This window comes from Planococcus citri, chromosome 2, assembly GCF_950023065.1.
Source record: "Planococcus citri chromosome 2, ihPlaCitr1.1, whole genome shotgun sequence".
In the NCBI taxonomy this organism is placed as follows: domain Eukaryota; kingdom Metazoa; phylum Arthropoda; class Insecta; order Hemiptera; family Pseudococcidae; genus Planococcus; species Planococcus citri.
The window spans coordinates 20,285,165-20,303,215 of record NC_088678.1 but is presented as its reverse complement, the minus strand read 5'-3'; the positions used below and the strand labels follow the sequence as shown (position 1 = coordinate 20,303,215).

Below are 18,051 nucleotides of genomic sequence, written 5' to 3'. Positions count from 1 at the left end.
AGGGCAATGTTAGCTCTGTGTACCTCATCTTCTGATATTCTTTTGATTATTTTGTACACTTTTGGTTTTAGTTTATATGTGTCCCTCTCCATGTTTGCCATAAACCTTTCATATTGTTCCTGTTGTGTTTCTCTTATCATCTTTTTTGTCTTGTGGCGCTGTTCTTTGTAGCTTCCTTTGTCTAGTTCATTCTTTGAACTCATCCACTTCTGGAAAAGGTTTTGTTTCCTCTTCACTTCTCTTGATAGTTTGTCATTCCAGACTTTCAGCTTTTTGTGGTTTTGTCTACTTGATCTTTTTTCTAGTGCCTCCTCCGCTGCTCTCTGTGTCTGTACAATAGTTTTCAGACATACCCACTCCTTTTCTACATCCTCTTCTATTGGTAAGTCTTTTTTGATGATTTCCATTCTTCTTTTGTACAGCCAGTTTGTTGCTGAATCGTTTAATGAGTTGATGTTGAGCTGCATCTGTCTACATTCAGTTGTCTTTCCTATGTTGTTGATTCTGATGGCTGCTTTGACAAGATGGTGATCTGATCCGATGTTGTAGCCTCAAAATACCCGCACATCTAACATTGTCATACTTCCTTGGGCTAGAAACCCATAGAAGCGAAAAAAACAACTTCTCGAGAAAACAAAAATAAGAAGAAACCGGCTACAAAAAGAATAATGTTGAATAATTTTTAAAATGTTCAAATGCGATGCTTTTATACTTGGCAAAAAATCTGAATTGTTTTATTGAAAAGTTGGTACTGAAATTCAAAATCCAAAATTCGCATTTTTTTCATAATTTTTCTGTTGTTAATTCTTTGATTTTTCCTGCTCATATAATTTCTTCCCAATTTTTTCCAACTTACCGAATTCTCCTTAAAAAATTCCCAAAATTTCGCCTAAATTTTTCTGCTTGGGAGGGAGGGATGGGTGAGACAGCCCCATTACACCCTCCTTCAACTCGCCTCTGCGCCAAAATCTCGACCTTGACTCATTTAAATACCCGCAGACACCGTAAAAGTAATAATTTGAAAATTAAAACGCTTCAGATAGGCATAAAAAGACGCAGAATAATAAAACTGGAGCTTTTTCAATTATGTAAGTTTTACGAGAACATCGAAAGACCGAAACGTGCGTATAATAATCAACAAGCAGACGTAAAGAAATGAATAAGTTCAAGTTGAGAAACTCGATTATATACGAAATGGATAAACAAACAGAAAATTCTTGACCGCCACCAAAGACCACAAATGCAACAAAAACTTTCACCTCTTCTTGCCACAAACACTCCCTATAATAACTTGGCCTTAAACCCCTCTGATTGAAAAAAAAGTAGGTACGAGGATGCAAAAGGGGTCGAATACAGTATAAATCCTGGTACATTTGGTCGTCGTTAACTCCACTATAACAGGGTGTCTACCAGGTCGCTATAGCGTTAAAAGTCGCGAAAAGTCGCGATTTTGAAAATAGGGCGCTAAAGTCGCTAAAAGGTCGCGATTTTCGCTAAAAATACCAAAAAGTCGCTATAAATTGTTCAAACTTCAAATTTTAAAAACTTTTCGTATTATTATTCAATGTTAATGCTACTGCCAAATTAGCATTTTAAATAATCATAAAAATTCAAAATTTCAAAAGCTTTCGCCCTCGCTTCGCTCGGGCATATTATTTCGTTTTCTTTAGCCAAACGTTGAGTCTTGATGATAGAAAAATTGACTTCTCACATTAAAAATGATATTTTTTCACTTCTGGAGAATTGTGAATTTTCGTGTTACCAGTGCTTTTGCCCTCAGTTGGCTCGGTTCGTACGGGCCACGTAGGTGTATTTTTAGAAATATGTACCTATTGTAATATTTTGGAAATTATTGTTAGATTGCTGGAGGAGCAGGACCGACGAGAGTTACCTAGGACTCGCTCATTCTGGAGGGTCCGACAATAAAGAAAGGGCCCGTGATGGAAGAAAAACGTGTTTTTTTACTTTTCAAAAGTCAAATTTTCAAAAGCTTTTGCCCTCGCTTCGCTCGGGCTTGTTTTCTTTTCTTTTTACACATCGAAATTTCTGAAAAAATATCATTCAACTTTCAAAGTTTTGAAGTGAAAGAATGAACTTCTCGCTTAAACAAAAAGAAAAATTAGTGGTTGAAATGACTAGAAAAAGAACAATCGAAGAAATTGAAATTTTAGAACTGAAGAAAGTTAAGTAGATGGAAAAGGAAAAAGAAAAGCTCGAAAATTTGGATGACTATTTATGTCACATGGAAACTATTGAAAGTTGTCCAAACCTCCCCCCTCCCACCACCCAATAAGTGCAAATTTTATTGGAACCCAATTTTTTTCGTTAGAAAATGGGGGGGGGATACTGAAAAAAAGTCGCGGAAAAAGGTTCTTCATAAATTTCTTTTCATGTTACATGGGAACTATTGAAAAATCCCATTTTTTTTGTTGAAAAATTGGGTGTGGGAACTGTTGAAAAAAACATTTTTACGTTGGAAATTTTTTTTGGGGGGGGGGGGGTACTTTTAACTGAAAAAAGTCGCTAAAAGTCGCGAAAAAAAGTCGCGAAAAGTCGCTATTTTTGAGAATTAAATTTTGGTAGACACCCTGTATAACGAGGCTTACTCGAGCCGAAAGAATTTGCACCTTTTTTCCGCCTCGTTGGGACAACGAGAACCGAGAGAAATGCGAGAAAATTAAAACGATTCATTACCCCTTTGCTGGGTTATGTTATATGTTAATAATACGATATCGTCGTCGACGTCGTCATCCTCGTAGTCGTTTGTTAATTTATATTCAGCAGCCCTCGCGAACGTTAGGCTTATAGGCAGAAGCACTCTCTACGTATACAAAAAAATTATATACATGTGGATCGATTTTCTAAACGTAATTGGACAATACGTGGTGTACGTTTTACCTTGGCGTTGATTTATATTGAACTCGTGGGGTGATATTGGGGTTAAAATGTGGTAATCTGTCTGACCAAGTCGTCCACTCCAGCACAATACGAATTATCCGAACAAAAAATTTAATCTTTTACTTTCTCCAGAGCATAATATGATCGAAGTAATACCTGTGCAAAATAACCATCCAAAGCAGCTCACCTGTACACGTAAAACAGTACATACTCGTAAATGCAATAATGCATGGGACAATACGAGTGCATATGTACACAATTACACATTTATGTACTATGTATGTATACGCTACATCGAGCTGGAGTTACATCGTGTCATGCTTCTTTAATCAGATTTAGTAAGGCCGCCATTCGAGCAAGAGCAGGCAGCAGGCGGAGAAGTGCGCAATGAAAACTGTAACGTCGAGTCGCACACAGTCCCTCCGACTCCATTTTCCAGTAAACAGATCAACCTCGGTTACGTGAGCGCCGGTAATTTGTTCCGCTGCACTCTTTCCTCTCGTTTTCTCTCTCTTATACTCGTATTCTTCATTCTTCGTTCCCCCAGTCTCTCATTTATCTCTCTAATGGCTGTTCGCATTCGCCGGTTTGATATTCGCGCCAGTACATGCCATTTACCAGTATCGAGCAAGCAGCAATGCAGCATCAGATGGCAATTCTCTCGTTCTGCGAGGCAGCATGCAACACGATTCCATGGCCTACTTGCTGACACGTCAATTCGTCAAATACGTCAAATATTACCTACTGTGGCGAATATCTTCGATAATGTTTAGGCAGAATGCCAAGACTTCGATCACTCTCTAGGTTAATTCCAGAATATTACTGTGTTTTTCTACCTGTTGGCTGTTAATCCCACAAGGGAGCTTTTCGTAGTGTCCACCTCCGATCAGAAGGGGACTGGGTCTGAAATCTCCATAACCAAAATTTCAAATTCCCAAATTTTCGGCCATTGCTTTTTTTCAAAAAAAAAAAAAAAAAAGTAATTCAGTAAAAATGATTACAACTAATCGTGAAATAAATATCAACTCTCCGAACTGAATTTCGTCAATTCCGGTCATTCTAAAGTCTTCAGCCTCGAATTTTTATTTCTTCAGAATTCAAAATTTTCACCAGAAGTCATGGAAATAAATTTGGGCAGCTAAAAATAAAGTTGTCAGAGCTCGTGCTCAATTTGTTCTTCAAAAAGTAACTTTAATAACCAGAAAAGCTCGAAAAAGTAACCAAAAAAATGACAAAATGAGATCAAAACATTATAATGAATAATAAGTCACTTAATAGGTGAACAAGAACATAACATCACAAACTGAGATGAAAAATTCAACATTTTGATAAAAAGACGAGACTTTCTGCCAACCAATAAAAAAGTTTTGCTTTTCTGGCAAAAAAAAATCGATTTTTGGAAAAAATGAATTTTTGACCTTTTTATTAAAACAAACGGCTGGCTCTTTGGCAATTTCTGGCAAAAAAGTGGCACTTTTGGACAAATGAAAAAAATTAAACTTTTTGGATTTTTTTTTGCAACTTGCTAAAAGCCAAAAATTGGAATTTTTTGCAATTGTTGTCAAAAAGCAAGACTTTTGACAATTTTAGCAAAAAGCAAAACTTTTTGAAAATTATAAACAAAGAAGTGATACATTTTGGAAAAAAAAGTGAATATCTTGGCAAGTTTGCTAATTGTAAAAAGCGAAAATTTTAGTCAAAAATCCAGAATTTTACGATTTTAGCGAAACGTGAGTAGTAATTATTAAAAATTACTTATAGACAAAAAATTTACACTTTTTCGCAATTTTCTTCAAAAAAGGGAATTTTTTTGCAACTTTATGGTGAAAAACGAGACTTGTAGGTAATTTTTGGTCACTTCTTCTAAAGAAGCGTGACTATTTCATTTTTTTAAATTCCAGCTTTTTTAGGCAATCAGGTATAGGCAAAAAAAGAAACATCTTGCGCAGTAGGCAAGATTAACCGACTTTGCTCTGTTATACAGGAAAATAAACAAATTTACAAAAAGTTACGGATTTATCAAAATTTACCAATTTACCAAAATTGACCAATTTACCGAAATTTACCAATTTACCGAAATTTACCAATTTACCAAAATTGACCAATTTACCGAAATTTACCAATTTACCAAAATTTACCAATTTACCAAAGTTTACCAATTTACCAAAATTTATCAATTTACCAAAATTTATCAATTTACCAAAATTTACCAATTTACCAAAAATTACCCCAGCAATTTACTAATATTTACCTCAGTAATTTACCAAACATTACCCACTAATTTACCAATTTTACCAACTTTTTTCATTTTACCAAAAATTACCTCAGCAATTTACCAACATTCACTTCAGTAATTTACCAGACATTTCCTCACTAATTTACCAATTTTTTACCGAATTTTAATTACCCCAGTAATTTACTGCCAAAGGTTTTTACCAATTTACCAAAAATTACCCAAGCAATTTACCAAAATTTTCGACCAACTTTAATTATGAGTAATTCACCAAAAATAGCTAATCATTTTATTTACTTACTAAAAATTACTATTAATTTACCAAAAAAAAAATTATCAAAATTTACTGGCTATTTACCAAAAACTTAATGTTTTTTGTTAAAACAAAAATTACACTAGAAATTTTTGAAAAATTTTGATTTTTTATGGCAAAAAAATTTTGGACGGATAAAATTAACAAAAAATTTGACAAAAAAATCAACAAAAAATTTTCTCCTCTTGACTCGCGCGGGATTCGAACACCCTACCTCCGGCGCACCAATCTGCAACCTACACACCCTAACCACCCCATCTGTTTGTTGGGGGTGAGCCGTTTGCGAGATATAAGGGTTTACACAAATTTCAGCTTATCCCATAACGTTGAAACACACTTAAACGTTCATATCTCGTAAACGGCTGAACCGATTTCGACCAAATTAAAAATTTCTCTAGTTCAGTATCAAAGCAATATTTTGCCATCATCAGTTTCGACTTAAAGTTCGGAGCTTTTGAGTTCAGCGTGACACAAATTTATACATAAATTGATATATACATACATACATAAATATACCTATATATATATAAACTTATCTCGTTTTGCGCCATACGTCTTATCGTGATCAGCACACTCCAAAACGTCAAGAAAACCCACCCCCACCCAAATCCTCAACCATCATGACAAATACAATACCTTACTTTTCCGTTTCACGGCAAAGTCGGTAAAAACGTAAGATTTTCCCAGGGTGTCCAACTGTCCATTGTTTTTGGCGAGTCATTTTCCCTGACATCTCCAGTTTTTTCCAGATCATATTCTTCAAGTTTCTGCTTTAATTAAAGAAGAAGTTGGCGAGAGGGGGGGGGTGATTTTTTCATACGTTTCTCTTCAAACTGAATACTTCTTTGGATATAAAAAATGACTAAACTTCGATTAATCACTTTTTTAATTTAAAAAAAAATTAATTTTTCCAGAGGTTTTCCAAGACACTCTGCACTTAAGCAATTTCTGATAAAAGACCGTAATTTTAATTATTTTATATAAAAAAAAAAAAAAAAAAACGAAAATAATGGCAAAAAACTGGTACTTACTTTTTGGAAAAAATTGAATAAATTCAGCTACTTTGCTATAAAAAGCGAAAATTTTTGTCAAAAAGCCAGAATTTGGATAATTTTATCGAAAATTAGCAATTTTTGGGAACTATCCATTGGCAAAACTATAATGTATATTTTTTTTTTTGCTTGATTTTTTATCCGCACAAATCAGTAATTTTCTTTGAAAGATCCTCTGGATTTAAAAACGGATTTGTAAAATGAATTTTCAAAATGAATATAAGTTGAAGTGGATCGTTTTTGAACTTTTTTTTGAATTTTGACGGACCCTAGCAAAAAATTATGGCCAAATGACCGCAATGAGACGCACAAAAAATTCCTAATTTTTTGGTCTACGTTTGGCCACTCCGATTCGAGCTCAATGTTTTCAAAATTCGAGAACTTTTCAATTGTTTCAATTTTTTTCAGTTTGGATGGTCTTTTGAAATTTTTGCCAAATGCAGGAGTTCTCACAATATTTATTTTTCCCTTTGAATATATGATAATTTTGTAATCATCTCCTTAAAATGGTAACGTTTTAACGTTTTGTAAAATTTTACCAGCATTTCCAAAATATTGTTAAAATTTTGGAGTTTTTAGGAATTTTTAGCAATTCTAATTTTTCTAAAAACATTTTGTCATTTATACATGTTTTAACGGTGTTTTGTGAAATTTTCACTTGATTTCGCCAAAATTTCTCAAATGATTTTAATGTTTTTTTCAAGTACATATTTTAATATTTTTTTTACGTTTTAATAACGTGTTATGCAATCTTTAAAGAGTTTTTAAAAATTTTTTTGAAATTTTTTCAGTTTTTAATGTTAAATGAATGATTTTTAATGATTTTTGAACTGTTTTTACTTATGCCATTTTAACGTATTTTGACGACGTTTTATGCAAACTTCGAACAGTTTTACAAAATTTTTTTGAAATTTTTTCCGTTTTTAATGTTTAATGATTTTAAAAATTTTTGAACCTTTTTTTACTTATACCATTTTAACATGTCTTTGCGACGTTTTATGCAATTTTGATGCGATGTATCATAAACTTTTTTTTAATGATTTAAGTAATATTTTTGTGTTTATAGATCATTAGATTTGGTTTGAAATCATGCCTCAAGCAATTTTTTTAAATTTTTGGAATTTTTTTTTGATGTGCAATTTTCCCTGTATTTACCAACTTTTGCTTGAATCTTCATCAGTTTTTGGTAATTTTTAATTATTTTAAAACTTTATTAACATATTTGTGCCATTTTAACATGTTTTAATGACGATTTAGAAATGGCTTTTCCGAATTTTCTACACTAATTTTCTTCAAACTACATACATACAAAATAGTGGAGGTGAAAGGAGTGCAAATTTTTCAATTATCAAAACTTTTGCCAGATGTTTATGAAGCTAGTTGGGGCAGAAGAGGGGGGAGGAGGTGACTTTTATATTGATAAATCGTTGGGTAGAATAAGTGCAAAATTTTTTACTTGCGAAAAGTGATGAACTTTTTTGCAGGGAGCTTAAATTAAAATTAGAAAGCTCGATTTATTGAACAATTTTTCATCGGAATTTTACAAACGAACCATCCTGTATAGAATTGTATTCCTTGGAATTAGCTTCTGAGAGAAAGACCACCCCTCTCCCTCTTCGCTCTTCGTACCAGGATTTCTACAAAATTTAGACAGAACGTCTCATAAGTGATTTCTTGCTGATTCAAATTTTTAAAAAAAATATTAAAAAACAGAATGTTGGAATCGATTAAATTGCCTACGTTTCCGCGATCTCAAAATTTTGAATCAAGCCGAAAAAATAAATCTTAAAATATCTACTCAAGTACAATTTTTAACAAAAAAAAAAAAAAAAAAAAAACCTAAAAAAATCAAAAATGCGAGAAATAATTTCGTATAAGTATAAAACGGAAGTCAAGTAAGTAGATTAGATACGTACAAAGAATATTTCCCTACCTATCCCATCTTAATCTATGCTGACGACGACGACGATTCCGATGAACGAAAATTCTCAGACCACTTCACCTCGCCGTCAATTTACGAGAAGCGTTTCAACGAAGCTGCGATGATGTTTCATCGATGACGTAAACTTTTTCATCTGTTCTCGTCGTAAAAAATGGTATTCTGCTGACCTTATAAGCGATTTACCAAAAAAAAAAGCAGAAAAAAAACAAATCGATGTTCGCATATTATATGCGAGTGCGTGTGATGATGTGAATATCCATGAAATCATACATTGGTCACGATCTGGTATAATAAATATACGCGTACGACTACATAATCGCGACGAGTTTTAATCGCATACTTAAATATAAAATACCTACTTATAATACTGATGCTCTCGTACTACTCGAATCTTAAGAGACAGTCTAACAACCTGATCGATGTACTCGTACACAAAGTACAAATATACAAACTACATCTGTGTGTCCGGACGGGGCGAAATACCTGCTACAAAGTTTTCGCAGCCAGTTCCATTCGGCGTCGAATAATTACAATTTCTCGACTATAAATGTAAATGGGAAGGTAATTAAACAGGAAGGTGAAAACGAGGCGCGATGACATTAAACCGTATACTCGTAGTCTCGACTCGAGCTACCTTCGTATTCAGGTGGACGAGCTTGTTAATTTAAATTAGAAAGTGACTGCTATACTTACAACAACTACGAGCGAGCTCGAGCTCGCAAGAAGGTGTAAAATGACGAAGACGACGACGACGGTGGCGTCGTCGTCGTGGAGCAAAAGACTCGTCGGTGATTTCGCGCTTAGCTTCGTTTGCAAATTGAATTAAATTTTGCCCCGAGATAGCGACATGACGCTGATGGTGGCAAATACGAGTGCCATCGCCATGTCATGTCCCGATGCCATAAACGATTTAAATATGCACATTTAGATTTACTTACCCATATTATACCCAGCTAGACCTATATGAACCTACGCCACCAGTGCCTACGTATATCTCTATCTACACCGCTGCTAAATATTAACCGAGATAGGGCGACCTTGTCGTAATTGATAATGCATATTTTCGATGCTATGTGCCTGCCTATAAAGACGACGACGAGCAGAAAAGTGTACAGAAATTCTTCTCTGAGTCGACCCTCGTCACTCTTTCTCACTCACTTTGACTGTTTTCTTCTCACAAATCACGCCCGTAGTCGTCGTCGTCGTGTTCCGAAGTAATTAGAGCAACCGGTTTTTCTCTTTTCTTTTCCTCTACCAACTATGCGATGCAGGTACACTTGGATGTATTATAGTAAATTGCATCGTACTAGTTTTTATACTATTTTATTCCCCTCGTAACCCCCTTTCTGACCTATTATCGTGCATTATGTATGTACTTACTAGAAGTACCTCCTCTAGTTGGTACCCTTCCTTTTATCTACGTGGCTCGAGTCGAGTGTAATGATCTCCCTTATACTAGCTTGACGTACCGATGCTGTGGATGGTAAGGTGCAGGGGCACGCGCGAGATGTAATTATTCATCGAGAGCGATGCGATGTGTTGTCAGTGAAAGTGATGAGATTAATCGCTTTGAGAAGAACCGGCTTTGACGAATGAAAAAAAATAGCGAACGAGATTCCGCGTTGGGTTTTTTTCCCCACCTCTCTTCCTTCGTGGACGATTCACCTTTGGCGGAAGTGGATGTAAGAGGGGAGGGAGGGAAGTATGTATAATTTTTTTCACTGCTCGAGAAGTTTTTTTTGAACACTTTTACTTGATTTGTTAGATATTTCTACAACTACCAGCTATCAACTTTTGATGGAAAATGTAGAATTTTATAAATGGTTTTTGATGAATTGAAACACTTCGAGAGTCTGAAAGAGGAAATCGCAAAATTGGGTAAAATCGGAACTAAACGATGGAGAATCCTCAGAACTGAATTTTCAGTTGCTGAAGTTGATTGCAACGGCTTCTGGAGCAATTTAAAATTGCTGGAGAAAAATAAACTTTGGCTGGAGGCTCCAGATCGACTCAAAAATGGTGGTAATCGATTTGGGGATGGACTTTGGAGGGGTAGGCGAAGTTTCGAGCGATTTATTGTAAGAATTGACGACTACTTTGGATTTTTTTTTTATTTTCAGATTTTTTAACTTGCATAAAAATTCATTTTTCAATTCATCTCCTCGGATTTTCAATTCACCGACCCTAATTGATTTGAAATACCTATAACTTATAATATAGGATTAAATTTTCAGCTGTCGAAGTTGGCCACACCACCTTCTGGAGCAATTCAAAATTGCTGGAGAAAAATCAACTTTGGCTAGAGCAGGGTATCTAACAGGTAGTGCAAGTAGTGAAAGTAGTGAAAAAGTAGTGATTTTTAAAATGGGTAGTGAAAGTAGTGAAAAAGTAGTGAATTTTGTTAAAAAGGTAGTGAAAAAATTGAAAAATTCAAATTCGTTCCTTTCTCTATATCTTTATTTGGCTGAAAAGAGCTCATTTGTCGACTTTTTTAGAGCTTGAATTACACATTTTTGAGAGCTTTTGCCCTCGCTTCGCTCGGGCTGTTTACTATTTTTCCCCGTGAGAAGCTATTGTTCAAATTCAAGAAATGTTCAAAGTTTGAATCAGAAAAATAAACTCCTCCCTGCATGAAGAAATTTTTTTTCACTTCTCGAAACATGAATTTTTGAAAGCTCCTGCCCTCGCTTCGCTCGGGCTCATTTGCTTTTTTTTAAATTTTAAATTTAAAAAAAAAACATTTGAATTTCAAAATTTTGAAGCAAAGTAATAAGGTTCTCCAATTCATTACACTAAAAATCAACGTTTTTTACATAATGTGCCTCTGTCTCGAAATAAAAAATGTGGGTTGTTAAAAAAAAGTTGTTTATTCGCCCAATTTCATTACTTAGATCAGCAAGAACCTTTAACGTGAAAAAAAATCAAAAATTGAAATGATAAAATTATATTTTCGACATCTGCTTACTTGAAAAAAAACATCTTGGGATGTTGAAGACATTGGAAAACTAAAAGCGAAAAATTGTAATGTAAAATTTTGCCTCCCCCCTGGCTCCTTTTTTAAAATAAAATCTCTAGTGTTTAAAAAATGTCCTGCTAAAGTCCTGATTGTTCATTTTGAAATTTTGTTTGACACCTTGTCTTATAACGAATGTAATAAGCTCGTTTATTTGTATTGTTTTTTTCAATAATTTTGATTAATTACAAATTTTCTTCCAGTTTCAATTTTTAAAAAAAAATTTATATGAAAAATTTGACTTTGTTAATTTTTTTGTGTGAAAGGGGGAGGGGGGTGGTCGAGTGGATGGCATTCTGAAAATTTGGTTGAAAAAAGGTAGTGAAAAAAGTAGTGAAAAAGTAGTGATTTTTTCACAAAAAAATCCGTTAGATACCCTGTAGAGGCTTCAGATCGACTCAAAAATGGTGGTAATAAATTTGGGGTAGACTTGGGGAAAACAGGGGAAGTTTCGAGCATTTTTTTTCAAAAATTGAAGATTTTGGATTTTTGTTTTGAATTTAAGATTTTTCAACTTGTAAAAAAATCCATTTTTTAATTCGTCATTTCGGATTTTCGATTCACCGAACCTAATTGATTTTTTGAATACCACACTTATGATAAGATTAAATTTCCAACTGCCAAAGTTGATTACAACGCACTCTTGAGCAATTTGAAATTGCTACAGAAAAGTCAACTTTGAATGGAGGCTCCATAGATTGACTGAAAAATGATGCCAATCGATTCTTGGAGTGGGGAGAGGGGTCGACTTTGACACATAAATCGAGTTTCAGATTTTTATCTCTATGTTTGCTGCTCGTTTTGTATAAAATTAATCTACCAACGAGTTATTTTAGTCATCTTCAAAATCCGCCAGAAATTGAAAAATCAACTTCAGCTGCTGAAAATTTGGTTCTGAGGTCTGGATGATATGATCTTTCTGTGAACCAAATTTCACCTCGATTGGTTGGAGTTGACGAGTTTAAAGGTTCCCTTGTAAGTTGTTCGACATTTTTTCTATGAATTTCAGGACTAAATTTTGAAATAAAATTATTCTCAAATGTTCCAAAATGGCATGTTTTTAAAAATTTTCAAAATTCATTCAACCCAGATTCCAGCCGGCAGAATAATTTTTGGGATGAACTATCAATCAATCAATCAATCAATCAATCAAAAGTTGTATACGAAAGAAAGAAGTGTTCAAAAATGAAGCATCAAGTAGAAAAATTTGACTTTTTCATTTTTAACGAAGTTCTGAAAATTCAAAGGTCCATTTTTTATGATTGAAAAAAAATTCTTTTGATCAATTTGAAAAAAAAGCTTTTTGATTACTTATAATAGACAATTTTTGGGATCTTGAATTGATTAGTGGAGCAGTGATGATGATTGATGATACAAAGCTGTTCTGAAGCTTCCTGGGATTTTAAATTCTCAGTAATTATAATTTTTATTTTTTCTTGAAATTTAAAAACACTTCTAAAATTAAAAAGATGAACTATAGACATCTGAAATTTTATGCAAGTGATGGCGTATTTTTAGATAACTTTTTTTTGTCCAGTACAAACCTTTTTGTGACGGTTGGGACACAAAATTGAAAAAATAAGCTCATAATTTTTGAAAAAAAAAACTGAAAAAAATTGTTGATCAAAAAACAACTTGCATGGTGGACGGAGAGAGTAAACCTAAAATTATTGAATGACACGTACCCATTACTCAGTTACTTATTTTTTATTGCAAAATTATTTTTTGGAACCCCTGAAAAAAGGAAACAGGAATGAAAAAAATTGCATGATGATATTAATGATCAGTTTTTCTCAAAATAACTAGTTTATTTTTTCAAAATGCTCAAAATTTTTGAACATCAATAAAATTGTAAAAATGATTTGAAATTTCCTTCAACTTTTGCGAAAGGATTAATTTAGTACTATTGAAGGTGATTTTTTTTATCGAGGTTCAAGTTGGACGTTTATTCAAAAATCATAATTCTGAAGTCATTAAGGAAAAATAAAATCAGAATCATTATAGCCTTGAGAATTCTTGTTCCATAGTAAAATGCCCTCAAAAACTGACTTGGCGAGCTGCGATCACTACCCCCACATTTTAAAAAAAATTCTTGCTTCTCAATAGAGTTTTTCAACTGATCAATCAATCAATCAATTTCGAGGTGTTTAACATACAAGACAATGACATGCAAACGCAGCACTTTTGACAGGAGTTATTTTTAAATGTTTGTTTTTTTTGGGGGGGGGGAAAGAATGAAGTGAAAAATGTTTTCTAGACAAAATTTTTCATGTTCAATGAAAGCTGGAAAAAATCAAAATTCTGAAATGTATAACTTTGAACTTTGATTAAGGAGGATAAAACAGGACGTTTTTTTTGAGATTTTTGCAAAAGTTACAGGACAATTTTTTTTACATTTTTTTGGCAAATTTCTCGAATAGCTGGATTGTTTTATTATTTTGGAAAAAAGATAACTGTAATATTATCAATAGAAATTTTGAAAAAAAAAAAAATAAAACGACATTTTTACGCAAAAAAACAAATTTTTGTGCAACTTTGAAAAAACATAATTTTTTGCGATTGAAAAAAAAAATTGAATTATGCATTTGCCATTTTGCCAAAAAATATGCTATAATCGCAATTTTGAAAAAAAATTGTCAAAATTTTGGAAAAACTTCTTCAAACATGAAAAATTTAGAGAATCGAAGTTTTTTTCATTTTTTCAAATACTCATTTTCTTTTGTTCGTCGTAATTATTTTTCCAACTTTCATTTTCATTTTCTTTTTTTTTTATTTTACTTTCCTAACTCGTACAACTTGACGCCGCTTTTCGCTGTTTTTCGCGCCGCTTTGAATGAGCCCATCAAGACCAAACATACGTTACCTTTGTGGCGCTTTTTATAGCTCTTCAGCTTCACTCTCATTTTCGTTTCAGTCATTTTTCTCGTTAAGCCGACTCGTACAGTACTGTTGATTATTTTCTCTCATGTACTATATACGCTCTGGAGTCGACCTTGAAAGTGAAAAACTTTTTCTTAACGCTCGGTTGGATACAAAAAGACGTCATTAAAATTTACCTCTGGGAGGAGCAGAAGGACGAGTAAGGCTTGGCGGCTTTCTATGCGTTGTCGTCAAACGTATTCGATGTAAAGCTAAAAACGACGAAAACTTTCCGCCTAGGTGAAGGGAGCAGGGAATTTCCTCGAGCGAAGCAACGTTCTATGTCGTCATATCGATTTCGTAAAATTTAGGGTAACTATATTTTCACGTAGTATATAAGTCGAGTTAAAGAAGTAAAACGATGAAGGGTGAAAAGATCCAGCCAAATAATTCGTACTTTTTTTTTTGCTTTCTTGTTACAGATGCCTGAAGTGGATACTATTGCCAGAAGATTTTTTTAAAAGTGAGTCAAACGTTTGTATGTTGTTGTACGTCTGACACCCCCCCCTCCCTCACGTGTCTCTTTGATCGATACCAATTGCCAATTGGCAATTTTACTCTGTACCCGGACGATAGTCGACGGATTCTTTTTTATATGTCGAGGTAGTTTGTCTTCGCTTCAGAGTCTCCCCCTTTTCCCCCTTCACGAAAAACTCCCTAGATGGCATCACACGCGACCCGAAAAAATTATCGTATCTATGAGAAATTGGCCATTTCTCAGCGACGACAACGACCCAACAACCATTGCAGAGAACCGTTATATGCTGTGGGATGCCTCGATACGTTGCGAATTTCCCCCCTAGTGCCCATTTCCTCCGCCATATACCGTTCTTGGTCGCCCTAGCCAAGATGATATCGCGAATTTAGCTACACACTCGACTCGGTGGCGTGTGGTGTGGATGTGGTGGAGGTGTAATGTGTGCAGACTGTACCGTATAATATAAAATAGAATAGAATACGAATTACGAAGGTAGACGCGATTTACGAAACCGAACCCGTCTGTTTCGAACCGAAAGGGGGAACCGGTATGGTACTCTTAAACTCTGAGTACAATATACCCAATGTTGAATGTTGATGGCTGGTCGGGTGCACTTGGCTTGAGGCGAGCTGCGGGTGTTTATCATTCATTGACCGTTGTCAGCTCAGGTGCCAGGTAGACGCACAACAAAAAACCAATCAGAAAGGGAAAGGAAGGAAGGAGCAGAAGAGCGGAGTACTTGATACTTTTATACCGAGGAATCACGTACTCGTACCATGTGAAGACGAGGTTGCGCTTCAGCTTCGCCTTCGCGGTTCCCGTTCCCTCGATTTTACGTATTCGTCGTTCTCGAGTCTCGAAAATTATACACATACACGACAATGTACTGTACATTGTTGCGATATAATTGACCTCGAGTAGGTCGCATGTATCTGCGTAATTATGTATGTACGATGAGTTCTCCGTCCGTGTATACAGTGTGGCGGAGTAGATGTTGATGTCAGAGAGGAGGACTTTGGCAGCGTTTTTATGGCGTTTTGATTAGGAAGACGGAGGCGATAAGAGATACGATCGGTGGGCTCTGCCATTTCGTGTGTGTGCATTTTTTATCTCCCAATTCATAAAAGATGCTGAAGTAGGTATTGCTTTTTGTTGTCTATTGATCGAGGAAGTCGATAGATCGAGTTTTTTTGATCGAAATGCAAAAAATCTGCTGAGAAGAGAGATTATCAAAAGTTGAAAAATTAAATTGTGCCAGAACTCCAAAACGTCTCAGAAATATGGGCTTTTACCGACTTTGCCGTGAAACGGAAAGTCAAGGTATTGTATTTGTCATGATGGTTCAAGAATTGGGTGGGGGTGGATTTTCTTGACGTTTCGGAGTGTGCTGATCACGATAAGACGTATGGCGCAAAACGAGATAAGTTTATATATATATTTATATATTGATTTATATATCAATTTATGTATAAATTTGTGCCGGGCTGAACTCAAAAGCTCAGAACTTTAAGTCGAAACTGATGATGGCAAAATATTGCTTTGATACTGAACTAGAGAAATTTTTAATTTGGTCGAAATCGATTCAGCCGTTTACGAGATATGAACGTTTAAGTGTGTTTCAACGTTATGGGATAAGCTGCAATTTGTGTAAACCCTTATATCTCGTAAACGGCTCACCCCCAACAAACAGATGGGGTGGTTAGGGTGTGTAGGTTGCAGACTGGTGCGCCGGAGGTCGGGTGTTCGAATCCCGCACGAGTCAAGAGGAGAAAATTTTTTGTTGATTTTTTTGTTAATTTTTTTGTTAATTTTATCCGTCCAAAATTTTTTTGCCATAAAAAATCAAAATTTTTCAAAAATTTCTAGTGTAATTTTTGTTTTAACAAAAAACATTAAGTTTTTGGTAAATAGCCAGTAAATTTTGATAATTTTTTTTTTTGGTGAATTAATAGTAATTTTTAAATGATTAGTTATTTTTGGTGAATTACTCGTAATTAAAGTTGGTCAAAAATTTTGGTAAATTGCTTGGGTAATTTTTGGTAAATTGGTAAAGTTTGGTAAATTGGTAAAAACCTTTGGCAGTAAATTACTGGGTTAATTAAAATTCGGTAAAAAATTGGTAAATTAGTGAGGAAATGTCTGGTAAATTACTGAGGTGAATGTTGGTAAATTGCTGAGGTAATTTTTGGTAAAATGGAAAAAGTCGGTAAAATTGGTAAATTACTGGGTGATGTCTGGTAAATTACTGAGGTAAATGTTAGTAAATTGCTGGGGTAATTTTTGGTAAGTTCGTGAATTTTGGTAAATTGGTAAATTTTGGTAAATTGTTAAATTTGGGTAAATCGGTAAATTTTGGTAAATTGGTAAATTTCGGTAAATCGGTAAATTTCGGTAAATTGGTAAATTTTGGTAAATTGGTAAATTTCGGTAAATAGCTAAATTTCAGTAAATTGATAAATTTTGGTAAATTGATAAATTTTGGTAAATTGGTAAATTTTGGTAAATTGGTAAATTTTGGTAAATTGATAAATTTTGGTAAATTGATAAATTTTGGTAAATTGGTAAATTTTGGTAAATCCGTAAATTTCGGTAAATTTGTTTATTTTCCTGTATAACAGAGCAAAGTCGGTTAATCTTGCCTACTGCGCAAGATGTTTTTTTGGATTTATTTTATGCAAAAAGTATTTTTTTTGAAGGGAGGGGGAGATGGATTTTCATAAAGAAAAAAAAAGTCAAGAAGAAATTTTATTAGAGGAAGGAGGAAAACGTGGAGGAAAATGACGAGTGATTCGATTTTCCCAAGGTGTTCAATATGCAAGTAAAGATACGAGGGAGAGTAGCGTCCTCAGAGATCGAAAAATGCCAGATCAAGGAGTTTCTGACTGGAGATGGAAATGATGGAATGAAAGTGAAGGGTCAAGCTTGGTAGAGTTTGTCAATGAAGAGGGTGGCTTGGTTGACAAAATTCAGTGAAGATCTTTATTTTGAGTTGAAAGTTGCAGTGTTCCTGGAAAGGAGGTATGGGCCCTCAAGGAGGAGGCTTTTCCAAAGAAAATCGTTCTTTTTTGCTCCTGCTACTACCCAACATGTTTTTAGAAAAAATTACCCAGTTCATGGTTTATTAGGTTTTTGGGAGCGCTGAAAATGAATATCAATCTTATGTTCTTGATTTGACCTCACCAACACCCCTCCCTTGAGCTTGT

At 34.3% G+C, this 18,051-nt stretch overlaps 1 protein-coding gene across 3 annotated transcripts in view; it reads left to right on the top strand.

The window, feature by feature from the left end:
• Positions 1-18,051, top strand: part of LOC135834923 (uncharacterized) — a 200,574-nt gene that overhangs the window by 108,473 nt on the left and 74,050 nt on the right. For 2 of the 3 annotated variants that reach the window (XM_065348916.1, XM_065348914.1), the window contains exon 3: positions 14,793-14,833. The exons of the other annotated variant lie outside the window; for it this stretch is intronic. The gene's annotated coding sequence lies outside the window, so the exon portion shown is untranslated. The remainder of the gene's footprint in view (positions 1-14,792; positions 14,834-18,051) is intronic. 3 annotated transcript variants of the gene reach the window in all.